We start from the raw sequence: 12,714 nt of genomic DNA, 5'->3' as shown, positions 1-12,714 counted from the left end.
GCTCAATATCATCACTCAGATCAAGGCCAGATGATTGTGGAATTGACAATGTATTGCTCATATACGAGTTCCTGTTGAAGCTGAAGAAAATTAAAACAAGTCCATATTTTGTATGACCTAGATTATATCTCACCTGAATTTGGAAAACATTTCAATAAAATATCTGATGAACTGTGTCCATTCCAAAGATGGATCCAACAGAATGTGGAAGTTATCGAACCACATCATTAATATCACACGCAAGTAAAATTTTGTTGAAGATAACTTAAAAACAGTTGCACCTTCTCCGGGAAAACACCAAATGGTGGATGACGCTGGTGCTGCGGGAGGGCCTGGAGGCCCTGGGGGCCGGAATGGGAACTTGCGGAGGCTTATGTGCAGAGGTTTCGGCTGCAGCCTGCTTGGCCAGAGTCGCGGCTGTGGGCTGGGCGGTGGCCGAGGCCGCGGAGCTAGTGGAGGCAAAGCCAAAGACAAGGAGTGGCTCCCTGTCACCAAGCTGGGCCATCTGGTCAAAGACATGAAGATCAAGTCCCTAGAAGAGATCTATTTTCGTTGCCCATCAAGGAGTATGAAATCATTGACTTCTTCTTGGGGATGTCCCTGAAGGACAAGGTTCTGAAGATCATGCCTGCGCAGAAGCAGATGCACACCGACCAGCGGACCAGGTTCAAAGCTTTGTTGCCATTGGAGACTACAATGGCCACGTTGGCCTGGGTGTTAAATGCTCCAAGGAGGTGGCCACCGCCATCCGTGGGGCCATCATCCTGGCCAAGTTGTCCATTGTCCTGGTGCAGCGAGGCTACTGGGGCAACAAGATCGGGAAGCCCCACACAGTACCCTGCAAGGTGACTGGCCTTTGTGGCTCTGTGCTGGTGCGCCTCATCCCTGCACCCAGGGGCACTGGCATAGTCTCTGCCCCCCTGCCCAAGAAGCACCTGAAGATGGCTGCCATTGACGACTGCTACACCTTGGCCAGGGGCTGCACCACCACCGTGGGCAACTTCACCAAGGCCACTTTTGATGCCATCTCCAAGACTTACAACTATCTGACCCCTGATCTGTGGAAGGAGACTGTCTTCACTAAGTCTCCCTACCAGGAGTTCCCAGATCATGTGAATACCCACACCAGAGTCTCCGTGCAGAGAACCCAGGTTCCAGCTGTGACCACCACATAGAGGTTTTTATACAAACAAGACAAATGAAACAATTTAATTAAGCCTGGGGAAAAAAAAAACAAAAAACAGTTGCAACATTACATCGACAGGAGCTGCCAGGAATTCAAGCTAGATTCAGAAAAGGGAGTGTTGTGTGTATATATGGTCACCATGAGTCAGAGGCAACACAACCTAACAACAACAATTTCTCAAAACCACAGAGCTAGGAAAAAGTAGAGCTGTGATTCAGCCCTAATCTCTTAACTGCTATTCTATGCTGGTAATTTTCAACTTCAAAAATCACTGACTGAGTTTCTGATTTGTAACTTGAAAGGACTTTTCTTATAGAAGCAATTCCATGGTCTGAAGCCAACCCTTTTATTGTTGTTGTTAGGTGCCGTCAAGTCGTCTCCGACTCATAGCAACACTATGAACAACAGATTGAAACACTGCCCAGTCCTGTGCCAGCTTCACCATCCTTGCAATACCTGAGCCCATCGTTGCACTCACTGTGTCAATCCATCTTGTTGAGGGCTTTCCCCTTTTTTTGTTGACCTTCCACTTTATCAAGCATGATCTCCTTCTCCAGGGGCTGGCCCCTTCTGACAACATGACCAAAGTGTGAGAGATGAAGTCTAACCATTCTTGCTTCCAAGGAACATTCTGCCTGTACTTCTTCCAAGACAGATTTGTTCATACCTCTGGAAATCCATGGTATTTTCAATATCTTTTGCCAACATCACAATTTAAACACATCAATTAGTCTTCATTCTTCCTTATTCCTTGTCCCGCTTTCACATGCATATGAGGCTAACAGAAAGACTGTGTTTTGGGTGAGGTGCACCTTACTCTTCAAAGTGACATCTTTGTTCCTTAACACTTTAAAGAGGTCTTTTGCAGCACATTTGCCCAGTGCAATATGATGTCTGATTTCTTGCCTGCTGTTCCATTGGTGTTGATTGTGGATCCAAGTAAAATTAAATCCCTAACAACTTCAATCTTTTCTCCATTTATTGTGATGGTGTTTATTGGTTCAGTTGTGAACATTTTTGTTTACTTTATGTTGAGGTGTAAACCATACTGAAGATTGAAGTTTTTGATCTTCTTCAGCAAGTATTTCAAGTCTTCATCACTTTCAGCAAGCATGGTTGTGTCATCTGCATATTTTAGGTTATAAGGAGTTTTCCTCCAATTCTGATGCCACGTTCTTCTTCATATAGTCAAGTTTCTCAGATTATTTGCTCAGCATATAGAGTAAATAAGTATGGTGAAAAGATAAATCCCTGGCACACACCTTTCTGATTTTAAATGATGAAATATCCCCTTGTTCTGTTTGAACACCTGCCTCTTGGTCTATGTACAAATTCCTCATAAGAAGAGTTAAGTGTTCTGGAAGTCCCATTCTTCACAATGTTATCCATAATTTGTTATGATCCATACAAACAAATGCATTTGCATAGTCAATAAAACACAAGTAAACTTCTTTCTGCCATTCTTTGCTTTTACCCAAGATTAATCTCACCTCAGCAATCATATCTGTGACTTTCTGGCAGTTCTCTGTCAATGCACTGATGAAACCATTTTGAATTATATTCAGCAAAATTTGACTTGCTTGTGATTATATATAAATATATAATTTTTGCAGTATTTTTCCCCCTTCTCTCCCACCCCTGGTAACCAACAAAGAAAGCTTCCTTCCATAAATAAACCTTTCCTTGACTTTTTACAATAATGAACTAATACATATTTGTCCTTCTATGATTGACTTATTTCACTCAGCATAATGTCTTCCAAGTTCATCCACATTATGTTGTGTCTTGTAGATTCTACATTATTCTTTAGTGTTGCATAGCATTCCATTGTGTGTATGTACCATAGTTTCGTTATCCATTCTTCTGTTAATGGGCACCTAGGTTGTTTCCATCTTTTTGTATTGTTAATAGTGCTGTGATGAACATGGGTGTGCATATATCTGTTCTTGTCCTGGTTCTCACTTCTTTAGGATATATACCTAGTAATGGAATTGATGAATTAAATGGTATTTCTGATTTCAAATTTTAAAAGAATTGCCATGCTGCTTTTCACAGTAGTTGTATCAGTTGAGGGTCCCACCAGCAAGTATGAGAGTCCCAATCTCTCTACATCTTCACTGGCATTTGTTATTTTCTGTCTTGTTGAACTTTGATATTAGTGCTGGGCCAGATGGTATTTCATTGTTGTTTTGATTTGCATCTCTCTGATGGCTAATGATCACGAACATTTATTCATGTGTTTGTTGGACACATGAATATCTTCTTTGGTGAAGTGTCTATTCATGTATTCTGCCCATTTTTAAATTGGATTGTCTCTTTATTGTTGAGGTGTTGGAATTTTCTATAAATTTTAGAGATAAGTCCTTTTCAGATATGTCATTGCTGAATATTTTTCCCCAATCTGTAGGTTCTCCTTTTACTCTTTTGGAGAAGTCTTTTGAAGCACATAGAGATTTAATTTTTAGAAGGTCCTATTCATCTAGTTTATCTTCTGCTGTTTGTGCATTTTGGGTTATGCTTCACAGTCTATTTATGCCATACATCAGGGCCCCTAAATTTGCCCTAGTTTTTCCTTGAGGAACTTCATAGTTCTAGGTTTCACATTTAATTCTTTTATCCATCTGCAGTTAGTTTTTGTATATGTTGTGAGGTATGGATCTTGTTTCATTTTTCTGCAATGGATATCCAGTTTTGCCAGCACCGTCTCTTCCCCATTTAATGGATTTCAGCCCTTTGTCAAAAATAAGCTGATCATTTCTGGGTTCTCAGTTCTATTGCACTGATCTATGTGTCTGTCATTGTACCAATACCAGGCTGTTTTGACTACTGTGGCTGTATGATAGGTTTTGAGATCTGGGAGAGTGAGAACACTCCTACTTTGTTCTTCTTCAATAGTGCTTTGCTTATCCAAGATCTCTTTCCTTTCCATCCTTTTCTATGTTCTGGAATATAAAATTAGTGATTAGTTTAGAATGTTGATGGGATCTGGATTGGGTTTGCATTAAATGTATAGATTGCTTTGGGTAGAACTGATATTTTCACAATGTTCAATCTTTCTATCCATGAGCATGGTATTTGTTACATTTGATCTTCCATTCATGTAGATCTCTTATGGTTTCTTGAAGTAGTCTTTTATAGTTTTGTTTGTAAAGGTCTTTCATGTCCCTAGTAAGATTTACTCCCAAATGTCCCTGGTAAGATTTACTTTTTTTTGGTAGCTATTGTAAATGGTATTGATTTCCTTATTATTATTATTATTTTCCAGCAATCTCTTTGCTGGTGTAGAGGAATCCAACTGATTTTTGGATGTTGATCCTGTATCCTGCCACTAGGCTAAATCTAGTTTAGTAGTAGTAGTTTTTTTGCTGAGTCTCTTGGGTCTTCTATGTATAGGATCATATCATCTGCAAATAGGGATAGTTTTACTTCTTCTTACCAATTTGGATGCCTTTGAATTCTCCTTCTTGCCTCATTGCCCTAGCTGTTGTTGTTGTTGTTATGTGCCATCAAGTTGGACCCGACTCATAGCGACCCCTCCTTGGGTTTCTGAAGCAGTATCACCACAGAAGTAGATTGCCCAATCTTCCTTCTGAGGAGTGGCTGACGGGTTTGAACCACCAGCCTTCTGGTTAGCAGTCAAATGCCTTAGGCACTATGCTACCAGAGCTCCCTTGCCCTAGCTAGGACTTCCAAAACAATGTTTAATAGAAGTGGTGAAAGAGGACATCCTTGTCTGGTTCCCATCCTCAAGGGGAATGGTTTCAATCTCTCTCCATTGAGAATAAGGTTGGCTGTTGGTTTTGCACATATGCCCTTTATTATGTTGAGGAATTTCCCTTCTATTCCTATTTTTTCGAGAGTTTTTTTTTTTTTATCAAGAATGGGTGTTAGATTTTATTGAATGCCTTTTCTGCATCGATTGATATGATTGTGTGGTTCTTTTCCTTTGTTTTATTTACGTGGTGGGTGACGTTGATTGTTTTTCGAGTGTTGAACCATCCTTGCATCCCTGATATGAACCCCATTTGGTCATAATGAATTATTTTTTTTTGATATGTTGTTGGAGTCTATTGGCTAGGATTTTGTTGAAAATTTTTGCATCTATATTCATGAAGGATATTGGTCTGTGGTTTTTCTTTTTAGTGATCTCTTTGCCTGGTTTTGGTATCAAGATTATGCTTGCTTCACAAAATGAATTTAGGAGGGTACCATACTTTTCTATATTCTGGAATAGTTTGTGTAGGATTGGTGTCAGTTCTTCTCTGAATGTTTGGTAGAATTCTCCAGTGAAACTATCCAGGCCAGGACTTTTTTTTGTTGTTGTTGGTAATTTTTATATGACCTGTCCAATTTCTTCTTTTGTTATGGGTCTGTTCAAATTTTTCACCTCAGCCTTTGTTAGTTTGGGCAAGTAGTATGTTTCTAGAAATCTGTCCATTTCTTCTAGACTGTCAAATTTATTGGAGTATAGTTTTTCGTAGTATCCTGATATTATCCTTTTATTTTCTGTTGGTTCTGTTGTGACATCCCCCAATTTGTTTCTTATTCACATATTTCTATATTCTCTTCCTCTTTTCCTTTGTTAAATTTGCCAGTGGTTTGTCAATTTTATTAATCGTTTTAAAAAACCAACTTCTAGTCTTGCTAATTTTTTCTATTTTATTTCTATTTTCTATTTCATTTATTTCTGCTCAAATCTTTATTATTTCTTTTCTTCTGGTGACTGTAGGCTTTTTTTTTTTTGCTGCTCCTTTTCTAGTTGGTGGAAATTTTGGGTGAAAGTGTTAACTTTGGCTCTTTCTTCTTTTTGATGTATGCATTTATTGCTATAAATTGGCCTCTCATCACTGCTTTTGCTATGTCCCAAAGATTTTAGTATGTTGTATTTTTATTCTTGTTTGATTCAAGGAATCTTTTAATTTTATTTTCTATTTTGTCTATTACCCAGTCATTTTCAAGGAGGGTATTATTCAGTTTCCATGTGTTTTCTCTTTTTCTGTTCATCTTCCTATTGTTAATTTCTAATTTTATAGCATTATAATCTGAGAAGATGCTTTGAAGTATTTCAAAGTTTTTAAATTTATTAAGGCTTGCTTTATGGCCTAACATATGGTCTATTGTGGAGAATGTTCCATGTGCGCTGGAAAAGAATGTATATTGTATTGTTGTTGGGTAAAGTGTTCTGTAGATGTCTACAAGGCCAAGTTGGTGAATTGTATTGTTTAGTTCTGCATCTTTGTTGAGTCTCTTTCCAGTTCTGTCTTTCATTGAAAGTGAAAGTGGTATAAAGTCTTCTGCTATGACTGTGGAGTCATCTATTTGTCTTCTCAATTATGTTAAAATCTGATTTATGTATTTTGGGGCTCTTTCATTCCATGCATAGCTTATTATGGTTATGTCCTCTTGTTCAATCAATCCTTTAATCAGTATATAATGCTGTTCCTTGTCTCTTATGGGGGTTTTTGTATTAAATTCAATTTCATCAGAAATTAATATTGCCACTCCTGCTCTTTTATTGTTGCCAACTGCTTGATATATTTTTTCCAAACTTTTATTTTAGTCTATTTTTGTCTTTATCGCTAAGGTGTGTCTCTTGTAGACAGCATATTGATGGGTTATATTTTCTTATCCAGTCTGCAACTCTCTTTTTTTGAGTGGTGCATATAATCCATTGACATTCAGTGTAATTATCAACAAGTATGATTTGGTTGCTGTCATTTTGTTATGTGTTTTTTTTCTGGGGTTACTTATTTCTTTGTTCCATATGATTTTCTGTGCTGAGCTCATTTTATGAATCATGTCATCACTTCCTTCATTGCTATTATTATTATTTTGTTGTTGTTGTTATGTGCCCTCGAGTCATCTCTGACTCATAACGACCTTATGTACAACAGAACAAAACACTGCCCAGTCCTATGCCAGCCTCATGGTCTGGACTATACCTGAGCCCATCACTGCAGGCCCTGCATCAATCCATCTTGTTGAGGGCCTTCCCCTTTTCTGTTGACTCTCCACTTTACTAACATAATATCCTTTTCCAGGGAATGGTCCCTTCTGGCAACATGACCAAAGTAGGTGAGACAAAGTCTGCCCATTCTTGCTTCTAAGGAGCATTTTGGCTGAACTTCTTCCAGGACAGATTTGTTAGTTCTTTTTGCAGTCTATGGTACTTTTAGCATTCTTAGCCAACACCACAACTCAAAAGCATCAATTCTTCTTCGGTCTTCCTTATTCATTGTCCAGCTCTCACATGCATATGAGGCGATTGAAAATACCATAGGCTGTTAACTGAAAGGTGAGCCATTTGAATCTATTAGCTACTCTGCAGGAGGAAGATGTGGCAGGGCTGTCTGCTTCCATAAAGATTCACAGCCTTGGAAAACCTATAGGGCAGTTCTCTTCTGTCCTATAGGGTTGCTATGAGTCTGAATCAACTTGGCAGTGGGTTTGGTTTTGTTTTTTGATATATAAGGAGTAGGTTTAGGGGATGAAATAAGGAATTTGTCTTCAGACAAGTTGAGTTTGAGATCTGGGTCAGTGGTTAAAACATTCAGCTGCCAACCAAAAGATTGGTGGTTTGAACCTAACAGCCACTTTGTGGGAGAAAGATGAGGCAGTCTGCTTCCATAAAGATTTTCAGCCTTGGAAACCCTATGGGGCAGTTCTACTCTGTCCTTTAAGGTTACTAGGAGTAAGAATTGCCTCGATGGTACTGGTTTATCTGACATCCAAATGGAATGTTGAATAGGTTCAGAGGAGAGGCGTAGTTTGGAGATATAAATTTAAAAGTCATCAGGTTGCAGATGCTATTCAAAGTCAAGTTTGTAGATGGTATTCAAAACCATTCAACTAATTATGTCAACTTAAGGAACTAGGGTAGACAGATAGGGAAAATATGTAAGGAGTAAGTCCAGGGGTGGGAGCTCTGGTGGCATAGTGCTGCCGCCTCAGAAACCCAAGGATTGATCTCTATGAGTCGGATCCAACTCCACAGCAGTGAGTTTGGTTTTGGTTTAGAAGTGCAGGGACATGCCAAAGCTTAAGAGTTTGGGAAAATGTAGAAGAATTAGCAAAGGAATAGAGAAACAGCAGCCAATGAGATAGGAGGTGAATCAAGAGTCATTACGAGTCTCAGAAGACAAGAGGAAAAAATGTCATCAAGTCTCAGAAGACAAGAGGAAAAAATGTCACGGTCTAAAGTATTATTATTTTTCTCCCCACTTTATCAAATTATATCAATTTATTTGTTTGTCTCTTCCACTAGACTGTGAGGTTTTGAAACCTGAGTATAAACCACGTCCATCTTTCTATCTTTAGGGCCTACAATTAGATTGGTGGCTGACTCAGACTTTTTCTAAAAAATAAAAATATTTTTCCTTAAAAAATACTTTGTTTAGAAAAAAAATTAAATTAGAGGAAAATTGCAAGATTAGTACAATGGACTCCAGAACCTCCTTCACCCAGATCACCAATTGTCAGTAAACATTTTGCCACATTTACTTTTTTCCTCTATTTCTTTCATTTTGAAACTAAGTTTCAGACATCATGGCCCATCACACCTAAATAACTGTGTCTGTCTGCTTAGAAAAAGGATAATGTCTTCCAATGATAGATAAATACTTCACCCTCTCCCCAGTCTGCCAGTATCTACAGTTACTGTCTGTCTCTCTCTCTCAGTATTCTCCTACCTTCAGGTGCCCCCACCCCAAACCCCCCAGTTTCCGGTGAAGCTCTTTGTTCATTTTCCCATGCTCCCCAAACCCCAATTTCTAGTGGAGTCCTTTGTCTACACCTCCCCCCCCTGCGCCATGAAGCAGCCCCCACCCCCACTCCCAGTTTCCACTTGGATCCTTTGTCTCTGTCCTGGGTTTATCTTATCCCCTTGCATTTAGTTCCTCTTCAACATTTAGGATTGGTTCTTTTGAAATAGGCAAACAACCTCCTGCATCAAAACACTACTTAAGCACCCTAAAGACACAGGATCTGGGCTAATGCTACTCTAAGCCTCAGTCCATCCACCGGACAGATGTTTCAATAAAACTTATTGTTCTAAAAATTCATTCTGGTCTTGTTCCCCTCGGCATTCGAAACCTAACATCCAAAATCACAATAAAATTACCAAAGTAGAAAAATTTTTTATTACCACAATTATCAATATACAGTCATGTGCAAATTTTGCCAATTGTTTCAATAATATCCTAACAATCCTTCCTCCTTTCACACATCATGTAGTTTCTAGTCTTCTTAGTCTTCTTTCACCTGGAACAGTTCCTCACACTTTCTTTTTCTTCTGTGACAATGGCATTTTTTAATACAAAGATAGATAGGTTTTTAGAATGTTTCTCAAATTTGGTTTCCTTAAATGTTTCCTCATTATTTAGTTTCTTGATTTTTTTTTTTTTTTTTTTGCAACTAAATACGTAAATGACACTGAATGCATATTAGAAGTTCCATACAATAACAATATCATTCCTCAGCCCAAAACAAAACTAAAGGCTGCCAGGCAACTGCAGACCCAAGACCCCTGAGCCAAGAGACCATATTTTATCCAAAAAAAAAAAAGTTACCAATCATAACTTTAGTTCTTTTTTTTATTTTACCCAATCATGTTGTTGTTATGTGCCATTGAGTTGGACCCGACTCATAGCAACCCCTCCTTGGGTTTCCGAGGCAGTATCACTATGGAAGTAGATTGCCCAATCTTCCTTCCGAGGAGTGGCTGGTGGGTTTGAACCGCCAGCCTTCTGGTTAGCAATCAAGTGCCTTAGGCACTGTGCTACCAGAGCTCCCTACCCCATCACAGCATGTAAGTAATTTACTCCTAGGTACATGTTCCAATGATTGTAAAGGAAACATTGAAGATCCTTATTCACAATGAATCAGCACTTGTCAAAATTTTATAAAAGCACCTATTAATTGTACTTCTTTGGATTTTGGCCTGTTTATAGCCATAGTGTTTGCAGCCAATTTCCATTATTCACCTTTGTTTTTCTGATATGTCATATTAAAATATCTCTTTTTTTGCAGAAGGCTTTGGTGAAAATTTATTTCACTACAATAATTCCAAGGAATTCTCCGTAGGAATAGAGGGGAAGGATCTTGAATTCTTCCATTCAGAATCTAAATATATGTCTTCAGGGGAAAAGTAAGACCAGATTCTCTGAGTTTTCTTTGCTTTTGAAATGTAAACATGCAGGTAGATAATTCTTTAAATCCTTCTGGAAGATATTGTCAGGAAGAGAGAAAAGGTTCTATCTTGGGGTAGAAATGCTTTGGCTCCAAGAAAGATAAAACGGAAGTTTTATTAACCTTTGTTGATACTGTTGTATGCAAAGCAGTCAGTTTTAACCAGTAGTGACCCTCTAAATGGGAGCAAACAAGCTTTGGTGGTTCAGTGGTTAAGGCATTTGGCTGCTAACCAGAAGTTTGGCAGTTAAAACCCACCAGCCACTGTGCAGGAGAAAGATGAGGCAGCCTGCTTCCATAAAGATTTACAGCCTTGGAAACACAATGGGACAGTTCTACTCTGTCCTATAGGGTCACTATGAGTCAGAATTGAGTCAGTGGCAGTGGGGTTTTTGTTTAGGTGAGAGCAAATGGATCCACAACCAATACTTTGAACAAATAAAACACTCTATCTTCATACTTGATCAATTTCCATGGCTCAAGAGGCTGAGACTTTGTAGGAACACTAAAAAATTCAGGGGAAAAGTATTTTCCCAGAGACTACAATGCAAAAGTTCAGAATAGGTGAATTTGTCTTTGATAACATAAGGTCACTCTTTCTTCACTTTTTCCTCTCATATTTCCTTTCACCTCTGGTGTTCTTAAGGAACTCTACCCTATATCTATTCTATTTTAATATCTCAATGGCAGTGGGTTTGGTTTAGGTTTATATCTACTTCTATTTTGAGGTATGGGCCCCCCTTTCCAAATGCTCTCTACTATAAGATTACTTTTGTGCCACGTCCTGTGGTAGAGCCTAAAATTCTAAAGCCATTGGTTGCAAAAGGCTGCAGCTTACAGTTGGAACCCTAACACCAAATTGAAACTTGACCTAAATTCAGATGCCATTTTGAGTTATTTATGTTACTTTCCCAACATCCTTGACTTTGACTCACCCATGTAGCCATAATAATACCAGGATATCCTAGGGAGAAAGAAGCAGTAGCCATGATAATTGTGGGAACATCCAATGAGGGGCAGGTTGATTTCAGGAAGAGTGGATTAAATGGGGAATTGAAAAGGGACTTACACAAAGAACTAGGGAACTTAGTTTCTTTTGAGTTGGTTCTGACTCATAGAGACAAAATGTATAAAAGAATGAAACTAGAATGCCCAGTCCTGCGCCATCCTCAGAATTGTACCTATTCTTGAACCCATCATTGCAGCCACTGTGTTAATCCATCTCAATGAGGGTCTTCCCCTTTTTCACTGACCCTCTATTTGCCAAGTATGGTATCATTTTCCAGGAACTGGTCCTTTCTGACAACTTGACTGAAGTATGAGAGACAAACTCCAGCCATTCTTGCTTCCAAGGAGCATTTTGAATGCATTTCTTATAAGACAGACTCATTCATTCTTCTGGTAGTCCATGGTACTTTCAATATTCTCCACCAACACCACAATTCAAATCCATCAATTCTTTTGTGTCCTTCCTCATTCATTGTCTAGCTTTCACATGTATATGAGGCTACTGAAATGACCATGGCTTGGGTCAGGCACACATTGGTCTTCAAAGTGATGTCTTTGCTCTTTAATACTTTAAAGAGCTTTTGCAGCAGATTTGCCTAGTGCAATGCATCGTTTGGTATCTTGACTGCTGCTTCCATAGACATTGATTGTGGATTCAAGTAAAATGAAATCCTTGACAACTTCAATTTTTCTCCATTTATCATGATATTGCTTATTAGACCAGTGGTAAAGATTTAAGTCCTCTTTATGTTGTGTTGTAATCCATACTGAAGACTGTAGTCTTTGATTTTCATTAGTAAGTACTTTAAGTCTTCACTTTAGCAAACAAAGTGTATCATCTACATATCACAGGTTGTTAATGAGTCTTTCTCCATACCTGATGTTGCATTCTTTTTTAAACTGTTCAGCTTCTCAGATTACTTGCTCAGTAGACAGACTGAATAAGTATGGTGAAAGGATAAAACACTGATGCACACCTTTCCTGATTTTAAACCATGCAGTTCACCTTTATCTGTTTGAAAAAGGGTCTATGCATAGGTTCCTCAGGAGAATATTTAAGTGTTCTGGAATTCCCACTCTATGCAATGTTATCCATAATTTTTTATGATCCACACAGTCAAATGCCTTTGCATAATCAATAAAACACAGGTAAACATCTTTCTGGTATTCTTTGCTTTAAGCAAAGATCCATCTGACATCAGCAATGATAATCCTTTGTGTTGGACTGGGTTCTCTAGAGAAACACAAAAACCAGCAAAGTGTATATATATATATATTTATAGAGAGAGAAAGAGAGAGAGAGAGAGATTTATCTTAGGTAAATGGCTCACAAG

The 12,714-nt window shown here is 38.5% G+C and overlaps 1 pseudogene; it reads left to right on the top strand.

The window, feature by feature from the left end:
* Positions 1 to 301: 301 nt before the first annotated feature.
* On the top strand, positions 302 to 1,175 carry LOC103198957 (annotated as a pseudogene).
* The last annotated feature ends 11,539 nt before the right edge of the window (positions 1,176 to 12,714 follow it).

The sequence above is a fragment of the Orycteropus afer genome, unplaced genomic scaffold (genome assembly GCF_000298275.1).
Source record: "Orycteropus afer afer isolate SDZICR_OR568_19922 unplaced genomic scaffold, OryAfe1.0 scaffold00100, whole genome shotgun sequence".
NCBI lineage: Eukaryota > Metazoa > Chordata > Mammalia > Tubulidentata > Orycteropodidae > Orycteropus > Orycteropus afer.
Note: the sequence above shows the minus strand (reverse complement) of the source record. Positions and strands in the feature narration are given on the sequence as shown.